General features: G+C 45.4%; 1 long non-coding RNA gene and 1 pseudogene across 1 annotated transcript; both read left to right on the forward strand.

The window, feature by feature from the left end:
• The first annotated feature begins 18,456 nt into the window (after nucleotides 1-18,456).
• Nucleotides 18,457-20,129, forward strand: LOC147416823 (18S ribosomal RNA; annotated as a pseudogene).
• A 2,150-nt stretch (nucleotides 20,130-22,279) lies between these two features.
• LOC147416824 (uncharacterized) lies at nucleotides 22,280-25,483 on the forward strand. Its single transcript, XR_015187484.1, has 2 exons — nucleotides 22,280-23,708; nucleotides 24,026-25,483. It is a non-coding gene; the product is annotated as an uncharacterized LOC147416824 (long non-coding RNA).
• Nucleotides 25,484-26,008: the final 525 nt, after the last annotated feature.

Below are 26,008 nucleotides of genomic sequence, written 5' to 3' on the forward strand. Positions count from 1 at the left end.
AGAGTGCAGTAAATAATCAATAAAAAAAAAAGAACATTTCTATACGATTAATAGAAAAAGAAACAGATACGTATAGATAGATGAATGTATCTATATCTATCTACCTATATATAGCAATGCCTTTGCATCCCTCTCTGCACGCACTTATTTTCGAAAACAGAAAACAAACACTGTTAAGTCTAGAAAGCGCCCCCGGCCAAAAAAGCTTCTCTCAGATTAACTTGGCCAATAAGGCCTGTAAGGCGCGCCTTTTTTGCGCTTCGCTAATGGCACTTTGCCTGGATTGGCGGTTCTTTTCGGATGGGATGGACTTCGCCGTTATTTCCTAAGGGCTGTATTATCGTATCGAGATGCCGATTTGTTCCCTGTCCCCAGTAATATGGGTAATCTGCCCCGTTCGTCTTCGTCTGGCTTGCGTTGTTTCAATTACCGGTAGGGGGCACTTCGGCAATCGCGCGCTGTAACTGGGAGTTCTACTACACTAAAGGGTACTTTAATTTACGGCAACTTAGGTTCATCTCGTGTAGCGATAGCGGCAGACTTGTACAAGGATCTTGGGTAGATTTATGATATCCTAGCGGTACCCCCTCACTTGCCCTTTCGTAGATGCGTTCTTTCCATCTGTCTTGCGACGTTTTGGTAAGCTACGCGTCCAGTGCACGACCCCGCACCAAGGCCTCCCACACCAACTCTAGGCAACCCCTTTCGGCCGCCCAACAACCAATAACGCTAGTAACTATCCCTATCAAAGCTAATAAGTAAGCCCCACAGCTCAAGGCAGCAAAAAATAAATAAAATTTGCTACGAAAGCCAGCTAACGAGGGTATTCCTGCATATAAAGACATAGTAACAGATAAGGTAATAGCTGAAATAGGATTAGTTTTAGCTAAAGCGCCTAAATCCGTTATATATTTAACACAGGTTTAACGTAATGCTAAAACTGTAGCAAATGCATTAATGGTCATTGATATATAAATAGAGATACCAATTAGTAGTGATTAAATTCCTTCTATGGTTCCACATGAAAAACCAATTAAAAGATAACCTACGTGCCCAATAGAACTATAAGCTAAAAGTCTTTTTACTTCTTTTTAAGCCATAGCGGCCAGTGCTCCTGGGATCGTAAAAGCGATGCTGCGGAAAAGGAAGAGTTATTACCATGTTAGATCGTAAAAACTGTAGAAAAAAACACATAACATATTAGCAGGAATAGATATTTTAGGTGCAATGGAAAAAAATGCTGTAACCAAAATAGGTAAACCCTCGTATACATCAGGTGCCCACACATATAGGGTCAAAAGTAAATCATTGACCGAGCCATGCAGCAAAGCCGTCGTTCACTCGCTGTTCACCTAGCGAAGAGTTCAGGGAATTCTCAAATGGCCTACTACGGTGCTCCCCGAACCGTACGCGATAGTCGCCTATCGTACGGCTCTCTAACCCTACAACACTTGGATTAGATATACCTGAAGGTCCGCTGCCTGCTTTTAGCTATTCTATACGCTGTTGGATATACTTAGTCATCAGAAACGATTTCAGTGGATTTTGAACAGAGAATACCTGCTCAATATAAGCAGGTATTAGATAAATAGACCTCTTCCTTTTCGTTGTTGCCAGTCTCTTTTCAGGCTGAGAAGAGGACAGGGCCTGTTTTCTTTGCAGGTAAGGATAGTGTACTACCATTCGGCAGCGGCAAGTCAAGTTTCCTTAAAAAAAGAGAATTTGTTAGTTCGCAAAGCAAATAAAGGCCAAAGGCTTCGTTTAGGGTCTCCAACTAACCTATGTGCTTCTTTAGTTACCCCTCTCCCGAATGGAATGAAGTAAAGGAGCACTTGTTGTGTCCTACTTTTTTGCCTGGCAAGCTCTTTAGGTTAGTTCTCAAGTTGCTCTTCTTACTTGCCTGTGATACAAAGGCTAAAGGGGCACAGAATGCTAGATAGGTACTAAAGGTCCTATGACTTCCGGCCAGGGATCTAGCTTACCGTTGGATCTCGCCGATACAGCCTATGGTTTTAGTGTCTTGGAATATCGTTTCGTTAATTGGGGGTTTCGGCTTTCATGCAGCTGTTTCCAGCTCCTCCAATCTAGACCTTGTCGCTGCTTAATTTCGACAGGCAGAAAGCATACCAGCGTGCGTTTGCATGTTTCCCACCGTGCTTGTGACACGGGCAGGTCAGGTAGCTAGTTAGCTGACTATAACTTCGATTCGCCAGGCGGGCTTATCTCATGTAACACTATAGAGTTTGCGCGGCGCCCTTCACTTCCTAGCCTCCAACCGCGCTTTTGTAACATGCTATAGTCTCACGCTCTTACGAGGTAGTGATAGGTTCCACGCTCCGGCATAAGGCGCCCCGGTAGTACTGAGATTGGCCGCAATTTGCCGGTATCCATAGGCCGTCTTACGGCCGCTCGAAAAGAAACTGCAGTGATCTTAAATAAGAAACCTACAGCAATAAATAAGATTCCCATAAAGATACCACTAGATTAAGCACCAAGCAAAGTGATTTCATATCCAGTGAAGGTCTTGGCCGATTCTTCGAAGTTAGTGATTCCAGTAGACCCATAGATCATAGAACAAATAGGGCAACATAAGCTTCCATTCATACTCCACGTATAAACGCGACCTCCCTCGTAACCGTACATGCAACTTATACTGCATACGGCTTGCACGGACACTATTAAATCTATCCCATTACGAGGCCTTCCATCCTGATTCCCATTTCGAAAATAGAACTTGCGGTGCCTGCCCTCAACGTTAAAGGAGTGGCGCATAGCGCTTACCGGCTAGAGGCAAGGCTTTAGCCATTCGATTGAAGGGAAGGCCGGGTTCCGAGAGGAACACTCAGCGAACCAACTTCCTTGGCCGGGCGGGAAGTTAGCCATTTTCAGGGCCTCCGGCCCGCTTGCCCTGGGTGGCTCCGCATGCTTTTAGTAGCCCTTTCATTTTTACCTTTACTTGTTTATGACAATATTTGCATAAGGCCAAAGGCTTACTTATGACCTGTAGGTATTCAGCAATCAAGTCGCTCTGCGCCTTCGCTGTTGAGAGCTTGCAGACACGACACAATGGATTTCCATTGGCCTTGCGTACTGGGCATCGTTTATTAAGCGAGAATGCAAGGCCCAAGGCAAAAACTTTGGACCTTGCGTTAGCCAGGTATATGTTGAAGTGTCGAAATCTTCTTAAATTCCTTGATTGAGTATGAGACTGCATTTTCCTATAAATAGAAACACTTTTTATTATTCTTCTTTCAGCAAGCGCCTGTCGACTTTAGGTGCGGACCCTGGTTGCCCTTTTGTCTAGGGGTGAGGTAGGCTATCAAAAGGTCTCGAACGCGCTTCGTTTAATTTTCTGTAACTCTGAAAGTTAATCTATCTTCGGTTTTTCCTTGCTTAACACATTGATAATGCCAGTTTCATATTACCTATACGTAAAAATAATTTAGTAAAGAAACGCGGGGTTAAAAAAGGTTCTACAAAAGAGAAAGCAAAGAATACGTATATATTTAAATGTACATGAATATATATATCTACACGAATGAATCGAATATCTGAAAACGAAGGGGGCAAAAGCTTCTTTTTCTTTTTTATCAAGTTCTGAATCTTTTCTTCCTTTATATATCTCGTTTAAGTTAATATTGGCAGCAGGGACCTGCAGGTAGAAGATAAACTTTGGCCTATAATACGCCCAGCCTAGCCAAAAAAAGCTGTCTTTGGATTGATTTTAGGATTCCAAGTAACGCTACGGGCTCTCTGTCTGGTCCAAATGAGCTCAATAATGAGATAGCCAATTCCTTTTAATTCCCATCAGTTTATACATTAGTATAGTAATGTAGATTAGGCAACCCTTAACAGCCAGCCGGCCCACGTAGCGGCTGCCTGCCCTTACTTAATAGTAATGGTGCAAATATTTTGTTGTATAATATTTATGTTTGAAATCTGTCTTGTATAACTAGTTACAGAAGATGGATTCATATGTAGCTTCTGAGGCTACTTCCATAGTTCCCAATATGACCCTGTCTTGTAATGGGGCGATGGTCAGGGGTCGGAGTCTGCTCCCCTTAGCCTTAAAAGATACTTTGCCTATAAGGGACTTAGCTTAGTGAAACTAAACCCGTTTTTGGTTATTCTATGTTTCTCTTCTAAAGTAAAGATCCATCTAGCTGAGACTCCGTCCAGTGTTTGGCTGTAAGTGGCAGGGATGGGGTTTCCTGGGTGTGATTATCAAATGTTTTCGCAAGCAGTAAACAGCAAATCGGCCATTATTAAGTAAAGCTAGTGGTTTATGTAATCGGGGCCGAAGGCCTGATTCGTTTGATAGATTTAGTCAAGGTTGTTGCGTACCCTGGAGCGATCCGTAAGTGGTGTACAGAAGTTCCTACAATCAAGCGTTCCTAGCCCCTGTGAACATTTCAATGAATGTATTAAAGAGGGCCTCTCCAACCGGTAAAGTGGGTTTCCACTTATTTCGGCCATTCCTGGCTTGTATTTGATAACGCCTATTCTGAGAGAAGCCGGGACAGGGGCACTTGAGGGATCCTCTAGGGATCCAGGAGAACATGTAGCGTTGGGTTGGGGTTTAGTGAACTAACTAAGGTCGCTCCTCTAGTTGAAGTATTGGGCTTCTTTGCACCTTTTTGTTGCCTTTGCTAGGTTATGCCCTCAGGACCCTTTTCCAAGTATATTTCTTTCACTCTACTTTGTCTAATCTTAACTTCACGCCGAGGGCTCTTTTCGCCATGGAATGAGACCAAGAGAATCTCTATCCCAACCAGGAGATGCCGCATATAGGAGATTAAGGCATAGCTTGTCGCCATCGCTGAGGGACATTTAGCGAGGTATGTCCAATGAATATATGTCTATTTATATATCGGTAGTTGGCCAGTCGTATCCGAACAATAATATTCCAGAAGAGAATGCACCTAAAATGGAATATTTTAGGCCGGCTTCCGTGGAAAATTCGGAGTCTCTCTTCAAGGCTGCGATCACGTGAAAACATAAACTTTAAGGCTCGATAGCTAAATACATGGCAATTAAATCACAGGCCAAAACCATAAAAAGCATACTGCAAGTAGAAGGTAAAGTTAATACAATAGATTCAAAAGCATTCAACCTCTCCCGTTTAAAATAATCTAAGCACGTAACAATAGTACTGGCCGTACTTAATAGTGGCAATATCTCGCGAAAATATGTCGAATTGTCTTTCATACCATTATTATATAGTAGATTAGCAAACGTTATGGGTGCGCCAGCGGCAACCGATGCGATGGTTATTAGAAACTAATAAGGTAGGCTTTCCTTCTCTGGTCAGAACCACACGTGCAAGTTTCCCCGCATGTGGCTCGTTCGTAATGACTTTTGGAGATTCTATTTACGGGAACTACCGGGCCAGGCCTGAACCGTGGGATGCGTGTCCCACATAAGCGAACCTTTTTAATTGAACCCTGGTTTATGTGTTCAGGGTACGTGGCTTACGTTATATTTTAGTTGCCTGAATTCGAGTTTCATTTACTATGTCTAGACGCATCGTTTCGTTTTTAAATTCGTTGCACTTTTTTATTTATTTAGTAAAAGTTTTACTTATGCATGCCCTTCACTCTACGAAAGAAGGCTAAAGGTCCGTATCCTTGGTTAGATGATTATTTGATTATGGAAGTTCCGCAGCTCTATTTGGCGCGAGTTCGGGTTTTGTTTCTGGAAGGAAAGGCGCCGTGTTGCTTCATCGCACTGCACTTGTTATTTTAGGATTTATGGTAAGGTCTTTGCTTGCGTCAAAGGGAGATCCAGCCGCAACGCATCTTGCTTAGCAAGTCAAGCATAGCCATTTACTTAAGGGAAGTATAGAATGTTTATTGCTGTGTGTCCAGGGCTTATGCCTAGCCTAAGGGAATCCAATCCCGGTTTTTTTGTTTGCAAGCGGCTTAACTCGCTAGTCTGATTATAAAAGTGACTCATTTTCCATTACTGTATAGGCTAGGGAGTTAGCTGTTTGGTTTTAGAGCGTATATTATCTATGGCTCATAGAAGCAAGTATCCCTATTCTGTCCTTTTTGTTTGCTAAGGTTCCATTGTCTGCTGGGCTGGTTCTTTGACTATAAAAGTAGCTAGCCCTAAACTCAAGTTGTCTTATATGAGATTTGGTCAGGAAATTTCCCAGTCTGTCAACTGCATTTTCTTAATTCGCTTATCCCACCATGATTTCCTTTTTTTTTGCTGGGTGTAGCACACTGGGCGCTTTTGCGTGTCTGTAGAATATCACACTATTATTTACCTCCCTTTCCCTGGCCGGAGCTTTTCACGCCAAGGGGCATTGTCGTATGTTCGGCTTGGGTTGCCTGGTGTAATTTCCGGAGTACATTACGGTAGGATCTTTTACCTGTACAGGCCAGCAAAGCCTTGACCTCTAAAGCTATGCTCCACTTATATTTTCTATCGAAGTCAATCCCTATAAAAGAAAGTTTACTTAGGTAATCCCTGGGTTGCGCGTTTGGTAGTTAACTCGCCGTTTGGTATTGCACTGCGTACATAGAACCTGTTCGTTACAGTTACTTTTGGAGGGTTAGTCGCACATGAATAATAGCGTTCGGACTCAAGTGCCTCCATTCCACTGGGGTGGGGAAAGTTACTTTGCTCCTGTTGCGTACGACTAGCCCTGCGGCAAACAGATAGTCCCTATGCTATGGTTTTCGGCAGCGGTCCGACTTTTGCTTACCGGTTAGGGAGTCTATTCAAGCGATAGCTTTTAACCTCCGCATCCCAAAACGTGCCTTCCTAGGCACATAACACTAAGTAAACCAAGCCAACCTACGTTACATACTAGCAATAGATAATCATATTATTTAAAAGTACTAAACAAAACTCCATAAATAAGCAAAGTAATAGTCGCGTTAACAGGAAAGATCTCTAAGAGAAGCGCAAAGAAATCATGCTCAAATATTCCGGCTTTAAAAGACGAAGCAATTTCAAATACTTCAGCAGCTAGCTCGTAAACCCAATACATCATTTTTTCTTTTCTTCATTCTGCGGTTCCTAATACCAATATTCATGGCTGTTTTTTGTGTTTTGTGATTGTGAAGTCGAAGTTTTAATTTTCTTAAGCAGGCTAAAGATGCTTTTCCTTGACAACGGAGCTGTAGTACCGTATTCCATCCCAGTTTCACCAAATCGACGTTTTCAGTATTAATTGACTCAAAGCTCTTCCCTGACTGTTTCGCAATCACGCTGCATTACGTAATCTTTTGGGAGTTGGGCAATTAAACAATTATTTGGTCCCGTCTCAGAGAATGAATTGAGCATATCATAATGTTAAAAGAATGGGGCAAAAATCGAATCAAAGACTTTTGCTTGTTTTTTGTTCTCTATAATTGAGCGGAAAAGAAAAAACAAATTAAATTATGACACGATCTATACGTATGGAACACTAGATTATTTTTACCCATATTATTTAGAGGTCGAGCATGATAAACTCAATGTTGTGGTATTTTCTGAACCTCACCATAATTATCTGAAACATCCCTATAGGGATGAAATAAATAAACACTGTCTTCTTTAATTCCTGAGAGGTTGGGTCTTCCCCGACCCAATGCGAAACAAAATCTACAGCTGTACCAATAGGGTTATGTCCAAGCACTCGAAGCTAAGCTCCGCGGCCAGGTAGCCGAGTCTACAAAAGAGTCTGCATTCGCCGAGTGAACCAATGATTCATGGAAAAGATTATGATTTTGATAGTGAACTTGAAACAACATTTTCATGAAAGGCAAAGGTAGAGGAAGAGAATAAATGCTTTCAAATCACGTTCTCTTTTAAGCATCATTTTAATCCTAAGCGGCCTCGTGTGATGATTGCATTTCCAGCTTAAGTCTTTTGTGCCTCTAGCAAGGTTATGTGCTTGCTTTTGCAGAAAGATAGAGTTTGCATGCCTATCTTACCTTTCACATTGGATGTCTGACGATAACTAAGACATAACGTATAATAACATAACCACTAACGTATTAAATGAGTTAGCTAAGGTGCAAAGATGTAGTCGTTAAACGCGTCATGTCAGCCAAGGTAAAGGGGCAAGCAACCCTGAGGAGAACTATTATGTGCTTGCTCTTTTATGTTTGTATAACATTCCCTGCTTCAAATAAATCAATGTCAGATGCCTGCTGCTGTACTTGTAATTCATAGAAAGCGTCGTGCTCTTTATACATTGCCAATAGGCTTCTATTTCCCTTGAAAGAGTTAGCTTCTTTGTTTGCTTTAATGTAAATTTTATAACTTAGCTAACAGCTAAGGGCCGCGGCTCCCGCAGCTAGGACCGCTAAAGCAATTGTTTTAACTTCCGGATGCTTGTAAATCCAATGCATCATTTTTTCTTTTCTTCGTTCAATTTGATATTTTATCTAAAGCTTCATAAGACACGATAACGCCAATTAAACAGAGCCACATGCAAAGGAATGGATGAAAACAGTTATAACAGCACTGTGCTAGCAAGAAACTAAGCTCGTTTCAAAGAATTAAAACGTAACAACCTTAACGAAAAGCCGCCTTGGAGTGTAAGGTATCCAGTCTGCCATCTATTTGCATGACTTTGCTAACTTCAATGAACGGGGGCAAACAACGGGGATAGGGATGATTTATTAAAAATGCCCTGCCCTCATAATGGTATGGTAAACAGCCAATTCTTGCTTGCTTGCTTGCACCCTGACGCAAACTTAAGGTAAACTTAAACTGTGCGTGTTAAACCTTTTTTTAATCCTTTTTATCGCCAACCTGAAAGCTAGCTTACTTGATGACTTTCGAATTCAAGGAACAAATAGCGTAATTAGAATTGAAACAGCGGTATACTTGCTAGCACTTTCGTTTCATACACCTATATGATAGTGAAAACTGCTAGAGACAGATGACGACGACGTATAGTTTTCTTTACTTATCACTATACTTTTATAAATAAAGGTAGTGCTTAAGCGTTTAATTATTGTCTCTATTGACAATCTACACCTATCAGTTAACTCTATATGTGATAGGGTCACTAGAATGTAGTAACAAAGACTGCTTTTACTTGCTTGCTTTGGGACTACTAATGCAAACGATACTAGGATAAAGAAAAAAACCAAGTGGCATGGGACGCCGATACTAGAATTAGCATGAACGCGTGGCTATGTCGATCATAAATAGGGGTGGCGTGGCACGCTATGAACATTCGAGTATTGGCTCTTTTCTTCTATTAGGGTTCAAAGTTTTCCCTGTTAGCATTATATTAGCTAGGTTTGTTTTAAAAGTCAGAGTTGATGATATCGATGGAAAGGAAGCCTGACTACCTTTGCCCTCCAAGTAGAGCATGTAGCTTGCTTCCATTAACAATATTTACTAATAAGTAAAGTAAAAGACGTAGATAACAACAATAGTGGATCTAGTAATAGTGAAAGCAAAAGTGGCATTAGTGCGAATAAAGTAATGAATTAGTTGAATTAATTTTGCCGTTCGTGAAGTAACCAGTTGGCTCCCTGGGAGTGTCAATTAGTCGTTAACTCGCCGTATCGTCAAGGTAGAAAAATTGGTTTATTTGGAGTTAAGAAGACGGTTCTTATCATGGAATCGATCAATAATATTGCGAAAGCTCATGGCATAAAGGTGTATCTATATCTGGTGGGGTAGGAAAATGTACACGTAAAAGTAATGACCTCTACATGGCATGGAAACAAGGGAATCAAAAGTTATTAATGTTGGAATCGTTATTTAAGAAGCTATAGATGCTTTTATTGATAGTGGTATACGCGTTATGAGAGATATTAATAACAGGCCAGGCTCTATAAGTCATTTTCTTAGGGCAAGCAAGAAGGGACAGATGATTTTGAATTGAAAGGGTCGATTGCAACGGTCGTTTCGTTATTGTCGTAGGTTCATTTCTTTTATTACATAAATGTGGATTGATAAATGTCAATTAAACTAAGCCTTTCGCCATTCGTAACTTGATTGAATGACACTGTAATAGCTCGTAATTGTAGAGCTGCTAAGAGCATAATACGAAAGAGAGACCCCATCATATGGTATGGAAAGTTCGAAGTTATGCAAAATCATCCCATACTGTACCTACTTCGCATAGGTTGAGTATACAGGCTTTTGTTTCAGCCCATCTTAATAGAAGGACGCGCCATTTGTTTGCATCCATTGGTTCGTGGGAGGCGCAGATCTTTAGGAGATTAGATGGCCTGTCTGCCTTTCTCTTTTGAAGCTTAGATTGAAGCTTGTTTCTTGATGTGAGGTAAGGTTTTTGCATAACAATTTATTATCCCTTGCCCCGCGTAGGGCGATTCTGTATCTGTACTGAGTTAAGACATGCTTCTTAGTCTTTATAGACTATACTAACAATTAAAAATAAGCAAGGCAACTGCTGTTTCGCCTCTTGCTTGCAGCAGTTCGACTTGGGATTAGCGCAGCGGTTCGGTTTCCTTGCGCATTCGTTGAAATGGCTGGATCTTGGTCTATCAAACCATAAGTAGCAGATTTGACTACTTTGGCCCTTGCTGTCCTCGGAATCAGGATTAAGGCTACCTAGCATGCATCTAGGGCTGCTTGCGGCTCTTAGATTTAAGACAAAAATGAATCCTGAGCCAATTGAGTCTCCAATTTTCAGTTCACCAATACAATAAAGACGCAGCCACAGGTTGAGTGTTGCGCGATTGTAAATCGAACACTCATTAAGATTTTGTACGGTGTTCGGTAGGTTCAATTCCTACAGCATCGAAAAGAATGCATTGGATGGATGCCTGGGCATTGAGAAAAAAGGACGCTTCCAAAGGCGAAAGGCCATGGGGAGATACCGTCTGTGATCCATGGGTTTCCAATCGGGAAACCGTATCCAAGCTTGCCGGGCATGCCGTGTGCTGCGGCTCTGCCTCGGACTTGAGAGACTTAGCGAACTGAAACATCATTGTAGCTAAAGGAAAGGAAATCAACTGAGACTCCGTTAGTAGCAGCGAGCGAAAGCGGATTAGGCAAAGAAAGGGGAAGGGGCCCCGAGAAAGGGACCTCCGCTTTCCCTGGCCCTGTGCAGGGGAGAACTTGTAGTAGGGGGAAGGCGAAGACACCCGGTGTCTTCGCCCCTTCCTCAAGGAATTATGAAAAGGTTGGAAGATCTGGCCAAAGAAGGTGATAGCCCCGTAAATCTTTCCTAACAAGTTTGATTCCTATTGCAAAACGCGAATACCGTGTTTGAATAATGATCGCTTTGTAGTGACTAAGGGGGACCACCCTCGCGGCCTAAGTATTCCTCAATGACCAATAGCGTACCACAAGTACCGTGAGGGAAAGGTGAAAAGACCCCGCCGTATGCCGGGAGTGCAATAGAAAACCTGAAATCCGATGCAAACTATCAGTCGGAAGAGCAAAGCGTTGAAAACAAAAGCAAAGCCACTAATGTTTAATGGAACGCATACGCGAAGCTAAGAAAGCGCTGTAGCCAGGCAAAGCCACTAATGTTTGCCTTGAGCGAACCCTTGAGCGAAGCTTCGCGTTGTCGGCTCTTGCTTGGCGCACTTTCCACTTTAACGGCGTACCTTTTGCATAATGGGTCAGCGAGTAAATGGGAACAGCGGCTTAAGCCATTAGGTGTAGGCGTAATGAGGTTGAATCTTCGGCGTTGTTTCTATTTGACCCGAAACCGATTGATCTAGCCACGAGCAGGTTGAATCGAGCTCTCCACAGAGGCCTTAGAGGACCGAACTCACGTATGTGGCAAAATACGGGGATGACTTGTGGCTAGGGGTGAATCAAAGAGCTACGACTCCAAAAAGTGCCTTTGTTGAAGTCCTTTGGACCATAAGAACCTATAGGCAAGAAAAGGAGTCCTCCTTTGGCCTTTCGCCCCACAAGCGTGCGAACGCTTTTTCAATAACTGGCTCATAACGGTGAAACCAGCTGTTTCTGGAAGTAATGGCCACACCGTGGGAAGTCATGAAAGCTTCTCCCCCTTTGTTGCTTGCGGTTGAGTGCCCTTTTTTGCCCTCAACAAAAGATAAAGTTGTTTTGAAAAAACACCTTGTCCCTCTTTTCTTTTCTTTTCTCTACGCTACAAGCTAGCTCACTGACCCCGTAACGACTGATTTAAAAGATGAGAGCATGATTGTTAATGCTAACACGCCGGTTCTCACCCCGGCCGAATCCCTCTCGAACCTTTGGTTCTCTGGCCATATGCACCGGCGTATCGAGAGCTAAAAGAAAAAAAACTAAACAAAAGACCAACCACGAAAAGTTCGCTAGCATCTTTTCTATACGATATCCTAACAAGGTACGTTGTCAACAACGATGGTGTCAAGGCCACAAACAATGGTTACGAGGTTCATAATGATGGCGTTAAGGCCAATAACGATGGTAGACAGGAAGTGAAATATGATGGGGCAAGTGAAAAATCATTTCTAACAGGCAAATGCGTAAATAATGATAACGATTACGTAAGTGATGTTAAAAAAATCTCAACGACAATCCCGGTTATTCCTACGAAGATGATGCGGTTAATGCTTGAAATAAGAGAAATGATAGTTTTCCTTACTCGTTCGTTGCTGAGGAAAGGAAACAAAAGAACTTTTTTGCATTGTTTCATGGCCCGATGAAACCGGTGAGGGTTTCAGTTAGTAGCATAAGCTAGACAATTGCTAGCGGCGGATTGACGTGGCCGCAGTCATCCGACCTCTCCATGCTATCTGAGTGGATGCTTCCACTGGGCGGGGACTGGACCAATGTAATCTCGCCTTGACGTTGGCGGTTCCGCGGTTTCAGCCCTGCCCTCCAACTAGCAGGTCACAGGGGCGGCCTTCCTGCCCCTGTTCATTACTCAAGATTGTTTGTTCTGTCCGGGCATTATAGTAAGCGCGGAACACCCGATCCCATTCCGACCTCGATATGTGAAAAGCGTTTTCGGCCATATGTACTGATAGTTTTCGGGAGATGTGGTTGACAGCCCGGACCCTAAAGCGATAGCAAAAGCTAGACAATTGAAGAATGACGTGGCTGCAGTCATTCTAAACAATTACTAGCGGCGGATTGACGTGGCTGCAGTCATCCGACCTCCCCTTGCTATCCGCTTCCATCGAATGGTGGAAGACAAAACGGGGACTGGACCAATCTGATCTCGCCTTGACGTTGGCGGTCCAGCTTACGGTTGTTAGCCTAGGCTAATGACTTACCAAGAGATCCGAAACATTGATTCACATTGCCATGAATATCGGCCGGGTAGCAAAAGCTAGGCAATTGTTTGGTTACTTTGGCGGCAAAAGAAAAAGAGCAGGCAACATTATTTCCAAACCTTAGGTGTGAATCAACACGTTAAGGTAACGCTACTACACTGCGTTGATCAGCAACGACAGGTAACGCTACATAGCAAGTTAATTAACAACGACAGGTTTGGCGCCACGCCATTAGGAACTGCCATAAATGCAGGATACTACCCTAGCTAGGCGAACACCAAGGCAAGGGAATCAACGAAAAACATTCAATTAAATAATGCAAAAGAAATCATCGCAACAGTAGGTATAGGTATTGGAAACATATTTAGTTCTTTGACGGTAAGAAAGTTGCAATACAAGAAAGTTTAGTGGAATGGCCGGGCTACTAGAGGTCCAATCAACTTTTCTTCTTTGTTATCGTGCACTGATTGAAGCGTAATTCTGTCCGTTCTTCACGCACGTATTTCCTATTAAGCTTTCTTCAAAGAGCCTCGCGTCTGTTCCTTGGCTCGGAGAAGAAAGCACGCGATGATGAAAACTGGACCGGTAAAATGGCATGAGCTAGCTAAAGCACGCTACTAACCAAGTAACGAAATAATCAACAACACGCCTTTACAGGGATGCGAAAGGCTCAATTATGCAAAGGAAATTAGCCGAGAGAGATCAATTGCGGGGTGGAGTAAATGGCCAACTCGTCAGGCTCATGACCTGAAGACTGCGGGTTCGAACCCTGCCCCCGCACTACATGTTGTCAGCAGGCCCTACGTTGCTGTGCGCCTAACGCTTCTCCTTATCGACGCGTTGTAGGTAGTATAGTGGCTGAACTCAGTGCCTGGAGCAACTCGCTCCAGTCCTGGATTAGTGTTATTGCCGTCCTTCAACGAGCACACAGCTTGCTATCGGCGACCTGGCCTCTTAGTTTGGTGGTTTGCGTGGTAAAGGATGGCGTTGTCGCCGTGCAGACGCTGCGACAAGGATTCTCATGTAATAATCAAACGATTGAAAAAGCGTGGCTTTGCGCAGCAAGTGCTAAGCAACCTGCGCACCACGTTTCTGTCCTGCAAATCAGCCACTATCGCTACTGGCTTACTTGGATCATTCCACACTTACAAATTATCGTATAATAAACGCTTATGTAGCTGCTACCTTTGGATGAGAGCATTCCCATTGAAACGGCACCGGTTCAAGTCCGGGGAAGTCGTGAGCGAAACTGGATCGGAGTATCTATCATTCAGTTGGGCACTGCTCTGTCGATCTGAGATTATTGGGGTTCCCCCTCAGGCCCCAATCCCGGGACGTAGGATGATCCGCCTTGCCGATGGCCGTTCCGCTCACGGTTATTGGCGAGAGCCGGTAACCAACCAAGAGATCATCAACGACAAAGATTGACCTTTAGCCTTATTTTACGTACTTATGCTGAGAAAGCTTTCCAAGGCCCGATGAAACCGGTGAGGGTTTCAGTTAGTAGCATAAGCTAGACAATTGCTAGCGGCGGATTGACGTGGCCGCAGTCATCCGACCTCCCCTTGCTATCTGAGTGGATGCACCTCATCCTTCCACTGGGCTAACGGGGACCGGACCAATGTGATCTCGCCTTGACGTTGGCGGTCCGGCTTACGGTTGTTAGCCTAGGCTAATGACTTACCGAGAGATCATCAACGAAACATTGATTCACAAAACCATGGCATATACATTCAGAACAAATAACACAAAAGGTTGGTAGCGATTGAACGATCCTTGTACCAGCTGTATTTGCACTTTCTCCGGCAGGTGCTTTTGTCGTTAGCACTCTTTTGTTCATCAATCAAGCGTGTTCGTTCCGTCCGGGCATCCTAGTAAAACGCGGAACACCCGATCCCACTCCGACCTCGATATGTGAAAAGCGTTTTCTGCCATATGTACTGAGAATTCTCGGGAGACGTGGTTGACAGCCCGGACCCACAAATCGTATATGCGATTGCCTTCAGATGCGAATCTGGTATCGGCCAGAAACAATGCAATGAAAGAGCTACGCCATTCATATTACTTTAGACAAGGAGCGAAGGGTTCAAATCCCATTTCCTCCTAATCGCGATTACCTGTTTGGTTAACGGCGACATAGGTTGGCTCATCAAAGCTTCGAAGAGGAAATACCTTGAAGAGGGTCTGTTTCGCTCGATTTCTGCCATCCTAGGACTCCATGTTTTGTGAAGGCAAAGAGGACTTGAACCTCTGGCAGCCCCGGTGCTATCGCCTCGCTTTTCCGCTCGCATTTTCAGGATCGGAAAGGAAACAAGCGACACCAAACGAATCACGGCTCTTTTGGTTTGGTTGAGATAATATTCTTCATCCTCAGACAAGTGAAAGCAAAGTTCCCGTTTTTCTTTCCTACTAGCCCATGACCGGACTCGAACCGGTGCCGTTTCCTAGTACATAGAAAGGCTCTATCCAAAGGTAGCAGCTACATTACATGAGCCGAAATAGCATAGCCGGCTCTTTTCGTTTTGTTTGGATAAAGGATATGCTAACTTTAGCAGCTTGGAGTGGCTCGCGCTCTCACGTGGGCAGCATTCCTTCCGAGCTGGGTCTCATGGCCGGAATCAACTATCTGCATCTCAATAACAATTCACTGTCTGGCACAATTCCTCCCACACTGGGGGACTGTAAGTATCTGGTGTGGGTGGATCTCAGCAGCAATGAACTGGAGGGCACCATCCCTAAGAGCTTGCCAAGCAAGCAGGGAAGGTGATAGAAGGGACACCAGCTTGCATTTAGCCTTTTTTAAGCATCTTTAGGCGATCAATGCACAAAGTATGGCTTGGGATCAGTGCTTACCAGTTCGCCCGGCTTAGCAGAATTCCTTCCAAAGGTACAACCTTAGCGTCTCTACTCGGATATCGTGGACCATGCACGTAAACGAATTTGTACAGGCAATGAGCGTGGGATACTTGAGGAAGAGCGTAGGATCGAACGCAACACAAGTAAAAAACTTGAAAAAGAGCTACAAGTCGTGCGTGAACAAAAGGAGAGACTATTTGACAGAATTAAAGCTTTAGAGCGTAGGATAGCAAATGCAAAGGACGACAGCTCCTTTGTTCATGACTTACGCGAAATGCCTAGTTGCTCTACACCCGATTTGTTAGCCTTACGCCAGCCTTCGAATCGTTGCGAAACGAATAACGAGAACTGGGGAAAAAAGGAGGCGTAGCGGATTTACACTCAACGGAAGGAGGAAGATGGCCAGAGGCATCGACAAATGAAAGATGGCGCGTTGCGAAACTAAAGTAGCAAACCGAAGACAGACTCTAACGGGTCAAATCCAAGACCGAACCACGATAAATCGAAGTTTTACTATCCATTACAACGTGAACCACCGATTCCCTGCAAGGCAAAGGATGGAACAAATAAGATATTTTACCTGATTTTGTACGCTTTGAGGCCGGAGTGGTCGCTGATTTTGTACGCGTATGCTTTGAGGCTGTATGCGGAGTGGTCACTGATTCTGTACGCTTTGAGGGCGAGGGATAAGAGAATAATTAAGTTACTGGCGCTGCAATGCCGGTGGTATCGAGGCAACTCCTAATGAGATGATATGTCTGCTTCAGAATAAAAAGTTATGGATACGACGCACGGAGAAAAAAAAAGGCTTAAAACCACTGCTCCAATTTATTTCATGCGTAGAAATCAATTCAAACACCTTTCCTTTGGCAAAGACACTCTGCTAGGCCAACACTGACACTGAGAGATGAAAGCGGGGAGCGAATGGGATTAGATACCCCTGTCCTAGCCGTAAACGATGGAGACTAATCGCTGCGCTGCGCGTATCAACCCCTAAGTGCTGTAGCTAACTTAGCGTTAAGTATCCCGCCTGGGGAGTATCGTTCCCCTTAGATCTTTAGGTGCTAGGCTAACGTAACCTCTCGGGACCGATGGTAGGCTAGGTGGTCCCTATGCTGGTGGGCAACCAACCCCAAACGCCAAGGCCAAGATTGCGGGGTGGAGTAAATGGCCAACTCGTCAGGCTCATGACCTGAAGACTGCAGGTTCGAATCCTGCCCCCGCACTACATGTTGTCAGCAGTTTTAAAGCAAAGAAAAACACCGTTTAAAAGAAAAGGAAAGCAAGCTGTAAGCAAAGAAAAAGATGCGATAGAGAAAGCAAACAAGCGAAAGCAGAAAAAGATGCGTTTGCTTTAAAAGAAAGCAAAATCGAAGCAAAGCAATCTTTGCCGGCCAACTGCTTTACTCCGTTCGACATTAGCTTTTTTGCGTGCTAGCTACACTACATAAAAGCATTTATGAAAATGTGTAAAAACAGATGTTAAAAGAAAAGCATTAATTGCACCATGCTCTTGTTTGGTTTAGGTTTCGTTGCGGGGCTTTCCGTAAGCGGAAGCTGTTTTTTTGTTTCTTTTGTGCGGGGCATGCTTTTGGAATTGGAGAGGCTCTGAAACCTTGCGGATTTGTATCGAGCACAGTTCAACTTTCTTTATTCACAAAACCAAGTAGGATAAAATCTCTTACTAAGACTGCGGAGAGCAGCTATGGCGTTAATTCAGTCTTCTTCTTTGGCTAACACGCTGCATAGGCATACAGAATTAGCTTTGCTGGAGCGCCCGCCCTGAAGCCAAACTATCCCTCAGGGATCCCGGACCAAGCGCAAGTGGGGACTTCTCAACATCGCAAGTCACCTCTTGATGATCTGTCCATTAACCACACAAATATTTACATTTGATTATTATAGTTTGACTATTATACGAGAACGCTAGAGAATCTTTGTCTTTAGGCTTTAGCCATCCTTTACGTAACAAACCACTAAACTAAGAGGCCAGGTCGTTGATAGCAAGCTGTGTACTTGTCGGCTATCAATCATAAGGTGGAGTGAAATTGGATAGCCAGAGTGTTGTGTTTTTGGGCACTCAACAAAAAGAGAGGCGCACAGGCGACAAAGTAACAGGGGGCTTGGGGTTGTTGGGCTTCCCCGTTTGGCTCACGTAGCTTAAGGGATAGAGCATTCCTATGTACCAGGAAAGGAAACGGCACCGGTTCAAGTCCGGTCGCTTTCCTGGATCGGAAAGGTCGCGGTAGTATCTATTATTTAGTTGAGCACTGCTTTGTTGATCTGAGATTATGCTTAACCCCCGCTCGGCCCCAATCCCGGGACGTAAGATGATTCGCCTTGCCGATGGCCGTTCCGCTTACGGTTATTGGCAAGAGCTGGTAACTAACCAAGAGATCATCAACGACAAAGATTGACCTTTTTTAACCAAAAAACCGAGTTTGATCCTGGCTCAGAATGAACGCTGGCGATATGCTTAACACATGCAAGTTGAACGTTGTTTTCTGTTTATAGAACAGTTGAAGACAAAGTGGCAAACGGGTGCGTAACGCGTGGGAATCTGCCAAACAGTTTGGGCCGAATCCCAAAGAAACGAAAGCAAAAAAGCAAGCTTCGATAAAGCTAAAAAGCGCTATTTGATGAGCCTGCGTAGTATTAGGTAGTTGGTTGGGTAAAGGCTGACCAAGCCGCAGATGCTTAGCTGATCTTTTCGGACGATCAGCCACACTGGGACTGAGACACGGCCCAGACTCCATAGGGAGGCAGCAGTGGGGAATATTGGACAATGGGCGAAAGCCCGATCCAGCAATATCGCGTGAGTGAGTGAAAAACGTCGCTAACGCGAGGAAGGGCAATGCCGCTTGTAAAGCTCTTTCGTCGAGTGACGATTATGACAAGACTCGAAAAAGAAGCCCCGGCTAATTCCGTGCCAGCAGCCGCGGTAAGACGGGAGGGGCTAGTGTTATTCGGAATGACTGGGCGTAAAGGGCACGTAGGCAGTGAATCAGGTTGAAAGTTAAAGGCGCCAGCTCAACTGGCGGAATGCTTTCAAAACCAATTCACTTGAGTGGGATAGAGGGGAGTGGAATTTCGTGTGGTAGGGATAAAATCCGGAGATATACGAAAGAACGCCGAAGTAGCGAAGGCAGCTTTCTGGGTTTCTACTGACGCTAGGGTGCGAAAGCTTGGGGAGCAAACAGGATTAGATACCCTGGTAGTCCATGCCGTAAACGATGAGTGTTCGTCCTTGGTCCGCGGATCGGGGGCTCAGCTAACGCATTAAACACTCCGCCTGGGGAGTACGGTCGCAAGACTGAAACTCAAAGGAATTGACGGGGGCTTGCACAAGCGGTGGAGCATGTGGTTTAATTCGATACAACGCGCAAAACCTTACCAGCCCTTGACATATGAACACTTGACGTATGAACACTTGACATATGAACAAGTGTGCTTGTCCTTAACGGGATGAAACGAAAATTCATACAGGTGCTGCATGGCTGTCGTCAGCTCGTGTCGTGAGACGTTTTTGGTTAACTCCTATAACGAGCGAAACCCTTGTTTTGTGTTGCTAAGACATGCTGCTCTCAAAGGATCAATGTCATTATTTACTTGTCAGCGGGGCGGTACGGGATTGATGACACTTCCTCTGTGCCGATGTTGCACTCACAGGAGACTGCCTATAGTTCTACTATGGAGGAAGGTGGGGATGACGTCAAGTCCGCATGGCCCTTATGGGCTGGGCTACACACGTGCTACAATGGCAATTACAATAGGAAGCAGGGCCGTAAGGCGGAGCGAATCCATAAAGATTGCCTCAGTTCGGATTGTTCTCTGCAACTCGAGAACATGAAGTTGGAATCGCTAGTAATCGCGGATCAGCATGCCGCGGTGAATACGTACCCGGGCCCCGTACACACCGCCCGTCACACCCTGGGAATTGGTTTCGCCCAAAGCATCGACCAGAGATCACCTATTGCTAAAGTGTTTCATGCCGGCGTTGAGTGTGGCCCATTTTGGTATGGGTGGTCTCCTTGGCGCATATCACGGTTGGGTCAGTGACTGGGGTGAAGTCGTAACATGGTAGTCGTAGGGGAACCTGTGGCTGGAGGGAATCTTAAAGGGAGGCGCTAGCGTCTTTTTATTAACTGTACGTGAGTTGATAAAGTCAATTCGTTCGGGTAAGCTAACTGTGCGAGGGGGAAGTGTGGGGTTGGTAGCGATTAAATAATCAAAGGCTTGTACTAGCTGTATTTGCATTTTCTCTGGCAGGTGCTTTTGTCGTTAGCACTTTTTTGTTTCTTAATCAAGCGTGTTTGTTTTGTCCGGGCATCCTAGTAAAACGCGGAACACCTGATCCCATTCCGACCTCGATATGTGAAAAGCGTTTTCCGCTATATGTACTGAGAATTGTCGGGAGACATAGTTGACAGCCCGGACCCACTAAAGATGCGAAGAGGAGAAGAGAAAGGAACGCCATAACGGATAGCAAAAGCTAGGCAATTCTTCGAATTAACTGCAGTAATTCGACCACCAAAGCGATGACGTGGCTGCAGTCATTCTAAACAATTGCTAGCGGCGGATGCTGCAGTCATCTGACCTTTCCTTGCTATCCGAGTGGATGCTTCCACTGGGCGGGGACTGGACCAATGTGATCTCGCCTTGACGTTGGCGGTCCGGCTTATGGAGAAGAGACCAAGGCCTTCTTTGACCAAGAGTCACACCTTTATGAAAATATTGCATCGGCACTTGTACCCTAACGTTGACCTTAAATTAGAGATGAGAAAAATGTATAGTCTAATCTCAATCGAGAGATAGAGCGGCTTGGAAAGGCCGTGCGACTTGAGGAGCATAAGGCAATGGTTATGGCAGCCGCCAAACTCAAGACCAACGTTGTACTTACCGGCACTTTCCTTTCGGGAGCCTAAGGTCCCTCTCTTCCGCCGGGCAGGGTAAGTGCCTGCAGCGCCCACTTTTGCCGGGGGAAGTGCCTAACGGCACTAACTCTTTCTCAACATTCCATTCTTTTCAAATCGAAAAGAGAAAACTGTTTGAAAAGAAATGGCTGGCTGAAATGAGATTCCGCAGAATGCAAAATTGCTTGCGTTAGGGCAAACGTCACTCCGCTGGAGAGAGAGGGCCCTAAAAAAGCGCGCTTCTTTGGTTATCCCTTTCAAATCGCGCGCCCTGTCTCCTTTACAAGCAAGTGTCCGGGGAGACCCGATTGCCAAGGCTACTGTCATTTCAGCTTAGCGGGAGGCTCCTACCCCACCATGCGTTCCTTTGGGGAGGGTGTGAAGCTAACAAAACAATGCAAGAGGTGGCAGCATAGAACCCGCTAGGAGTGGCAAGACTACTGATCAACGCAAGTGAACTGTGCGACAACGCTTCGTAGAAACCATAAAGCTGCTGTATCATTACGGGCCAGCAGGCACTCTGTTGGCGAAGAATGAACCAGAATGTGATTTGGGACACGATGGGCCTCTGCGTGCCCCGATCGGCAAATGATCACCGGAGTATAGCACAGGATCGCTTTTCCTTGTAATAAAGTCAACATGTCGACAAGGTAAACCCAATGGGCTCCCCTCAGGAGGTCTGGTCGTAAGATCAGATACCGTCCAGTGGGCAGAAGACGATATGAAAAGCCACCAGCTTGCTTTACTGGGTAGGGTAAAATAGGCAGCGGAGGTAGATAGAGACATATCTATTCAATGAATCGCCGACCTGACCTTTTGAGTTGGGGGCCCGGTGCTAACTCGTATCATGAATGACGAAGCGCGCGCGAAAAGACCATTTATACGCACTTCGTGCCTTAAATGAATAACTGCGAGCAGTAACGCCACAAAGGTTATGCAAGGGTCGCTGGGCTTCCCCCGCTAGGGTTCCCCTGGCTGAGCCAGCTGCCCTTTCTTCTGGTTTCATGCATACTGGAAACCAAGGAAACTGAGTTGCGCTTTGCTTCTAGCTTCTCTCTAAACGCTCCGAGCGGTTCCTGAAACGCAGGAACCAAAAGCTGCCGGGGCCTAGACTTCCCATTCGTCATTTGAGCCGTATGCAAGGAAACTTGCACGTGCGGTTCAAAGAGGGGGGAAAGCTCTTCCGTTCCGGGCTTACCTATCTGAATAACCAAGATCGGATATAGCTGGTTTTCCGCGAAATCTATTGAAGTAGAGCGTATAACGTTTATGGCTTGAGGTAGAGCACTCAATGGGCTAGGGTAGCCCAAAGCTTGACCGACCCCAAGGAAACTCCGAATACAGGCCATGGGTTTGTACAGACAGACTTCGGGTGCTAAGATCCAAAGTCGAAAGGGAAACAGCCCAGATCGTACGCTAAGGTCCTTAAGCAATCACTTAGTGGAAAAGGAAGTGATCAAGCGATGACAACCAGGGGGTGGGCTTGGAAGCAGCCATCTTTCAAAGAAAGCGTAATAGCTCACTGGTCTAGCTTCATGGCACTGAAAATGTCTCGGGGCTCAAGTGACTCACCGAAGCGACGAGACCTTGAAAGAAGCTTTTTCAAGTGTCAGTAGCGGAACGTTCTGTCAATCAAGGAAAGTTGTTGGTGACAACACCTGGAGGTACCAGAAGTGAGAATGCTGACATGAGTAACGAGAAATCATGTGAAAAACATGATCGCCTGCCAGTTCCAGGGTTTCTGCGTTCAGTCAATCTACGCAGAGTGAATCGGTCCCTAAGGAACCCCGAAAGGGCAACGTCCGATGGGTACACGAAAGCGACGAAGTTGCTTTAACTACTGAACCATGCGTGTTTGTTAAACTCGTGAATTGGATGATTGGGCAGGGGGCTACAAAGTCACTCCGGCTGCAGGGTTGAAACTCCCGGGAAAAAACTTCGTGGAATTGGGAGGGCGATTCAACATTTAAAATGCAAAACCAACCGTACCCCAAACTGACACGGGTGAACAAGTAGAATATACTAAGGCGCTTGAGAGAACCATGTTGAAGGAACTCGGCAAAATGGCCCCGTAACTTCGGAAGAAGGGGTGCTCTCCTATTGAAGGATTGGGAAAGCGGCACATATTGGGGGTAGCGACTGTTTATTAAAAACACAGGACTCCGCTAAGTGGTAACACGATGTATAGAGTCTGACACCTGCCCGGTGCCGGAAGGTAAAAAGGAGAAGTGTTATAAGCTTTGAATGGAAGCCCCGGTAAACGGCGGCAGTAACTCTAACTGTCCTAAGGTAGCGAAATTCCCCGACAAAGGGGTGGTTTGACAGAGATGTTCGACAACATAATCGGGCAATATGCTGGGACATCCGCCCGAATTTCAGTATCCAATACTCATACAGAACAGGATAAAATCAAAAAAATCTGGCTGTCGACAGCGCGAAGCGCTTTCAACCAACCTACGGCCTATCCACGGCTGAATGGAAAATGTAGTTGGTGGCGCGGACCATCAGCAGGATAGCAAGTTGGAAATACATCGTCTTTCGAGCCCGCGGCTGACCATTTTCGTAGCCTCGCGCCGTGCGCCCGCGAACGTAGTTCCAAGATCTAAACTCGATCCCCAACGACCACACGCCAGACATCCTTCGAGATGATGATATAGTCCGAACTTATAGGCGACTATAAGGCCATAGGCGAGGATGGCATGGAACTGAATACCATCCATTGCCGTTTGATTAACTTTATTGTGTCGCATAAGTAGCGACCTGCATGAATGGTGTACACAGTAAGTTACGCCAGCCTTCTAAGTAATTATTAGGTTTTAGGCCACATTACATGCGGGAACACTTTAAAGATCTAAGTGCACTTGTCTTCAAGGACTTAGATATGACACAATGGACGATCCGCAGGATTGGGGAATGGAAAAGCATGCACTTGCTCCAGAACATCCAGACTGGATAGCAGAGGTCCAATCCCCAGAGACTTTACATGAAGCGCCCAGGCTTACCGCTATGGCTTATTCTATTGGAACTGAGAAAAAGGCCTGGGTAAAGAGAAAGCCCAAGCTAAACCAAAAAGTTTAGCAAGACTTACAGGTAACGACTGCCCCGCTGTCTCCAACATGGACTCAGTGAAATTGAATTCTCCGTGAAGATGCGGAGTACTAACGGCTAGACGGTAAGACCCCGTGCACCTTTACTATACTTTTGCAGTGACATCCTTGATTTAATGTGTAGGATAGATGGGAGGTGATGGCAATGTCGCCACCAATCTTGAAATACCACTCTCTCGTCGTTGGATGCCTAACCGCCGCTGCTGTCAGAAGCGGGATATTGCAAGGTGGGTAGTTTATCTGGGGCGGATGCCTCCCAAAGAGTAACGGAGGTGTGCGAAGGTAGGCTCAAGCTAATATTATAACAGCTTATGAGCGTAATGGTAGAAGCCTGCCTGACTGTAAGACTTACTAGTCGGACAGAGACGAAGGTCGGCCATAGTGATCCGGGAGTCCCGTGTGGAAGGGCTCTCGCTCAACGGATCAAAGGTACGCCGGGGATAACAGGCTGATGACTCCCAAGAGCTCTTATCGACGGAGTCGTTTGGCACCTCGATGTCGACTCATCACATCCTGGGGTTGAATAAGGTCCCAAGGGTTCGGTTGTTCGCCGATGAAAGTGGTACGTGAGTTGGGTTTAGAACGTCGTGAGACAGTTCGGTTCCTATCTACCGTTGGTTTTAGAGAACTGCGAGAAGCTTGCCCTAGTACGAGAGGACTGGGTTAGGTCAACCTATGGTGTTCCGGTTGTTGTGCCAGTAACAGCGCCGGGTAGCTAAGTTGGTAGGGAAGAACCGCTGAAAGCATCTAAGCGGGAAATCCTTCTCTAGACAAGTTCTTCTACCGGGTGAAAGAACATCACTTTGATAGGCGAGAGGTAAAAGCGCCGCAAGGACAATGGGCTTCCTCGTACTAATCTCTTTTCAAGATTCCACTAACGATGTTGTATGGTTACCCCAGGTGGGGCAAGGGATGGCACGAAAGCGCGTACGACACACACCTTAGCATGAGCACGTATAGCCGGGTAAAAAAACGATCTAAAGAGATGGGTAGCTAAAGTAGTAACGAGTTGAAATCCTATACGGGTCGTAGTTATCAAGTATTTTGCTTGCGTAAGTCAGGAATGATATAATACGTAACGTGACGTATAGGATACGATATAGGCTTTGTTTTAAAGTGTTGTTATTAAACTAGATGAGAAGCCACGCTGCAAAATAACTCCTTTTCGCCATGCATAGACCAAGCCGACGATTAAGACAAATAGAAAAACAATTACTTCAACGAAAGCTAAAATAAGCCCAATTCCCGCTATAGCCCTAGAAAAATACGGTTTCGACTTTCGTGAAGAATTAAGAAAAGATGTAAACTCTTCGATCCTTGAGATACTCTTCGACAAGAAAACTTTTTCGTTTCTAAAACAGCAAGCAAACTGACCCTTATGAATGCCAGCGCTTGAGCTTTGGGTTTGGGCAGTCGAAATGTCTAGCCCATCAAAGGAATATGTACTCACATAGGGAAGGGACCCTGATATGTAGGCTTCCTATGTCTCGGGTGCTTTAGAGGGCCCGGCGTATATGCCAGTGTGGCAAGCCACCATGTCTACCTTGCTCAGGGAGAGTTCCTCTAAGAGGATTAAACGGTCAATTGCCGCCCTTAGAACCCCCTCAAGGTCGCGCCTTAGATTGGCTATGGTAGCAGCCCCCCGCCTGTTCTTCGGCTACAGCCTAAAGCGGGTAACCCACCGATTCTGTATAGGTGGTAGCGAACAGGTGCCGTACTGAGCTCTTTTGGTTAAAGTAGGTGCTTTCCCTTGGCCAGAAGAGCCTATAGAGCATGTAGCATGCATTAACTGCCGCTGTGCACTCGTCGTTGAGTCGCTTGACCAGGCCCCGGCAGCGACTCGGGGTGGCGGTTAGCCGGGTTTTCCCTAGCTTAAGGTGCCGTGCCAAGGGGTAAGGCGTCCCGGCCAATGTAGTGCTGGGCTCCAGGCAACAGGGAAGTTTTCATTACAATTTGAATTTCCTAG

This window comes from Adiantum capillus-veneris, unplaced genomic scaffold, assembly GCF_014529385.1.
Source record: "Adiantum capillus-veneris isolate H3 unplaced genomic scaffold, ASM1452938v2 Hic_scaffold_461, whole genome shotgun sequence".
Classification (NCBI taxonomy): Eukaryota; Viridiplantae; Streptophyta; class Polypodiopsida; order Polypodiales; family Pteridaceae; genus Adiantum; species Adiantum capillus-veneris.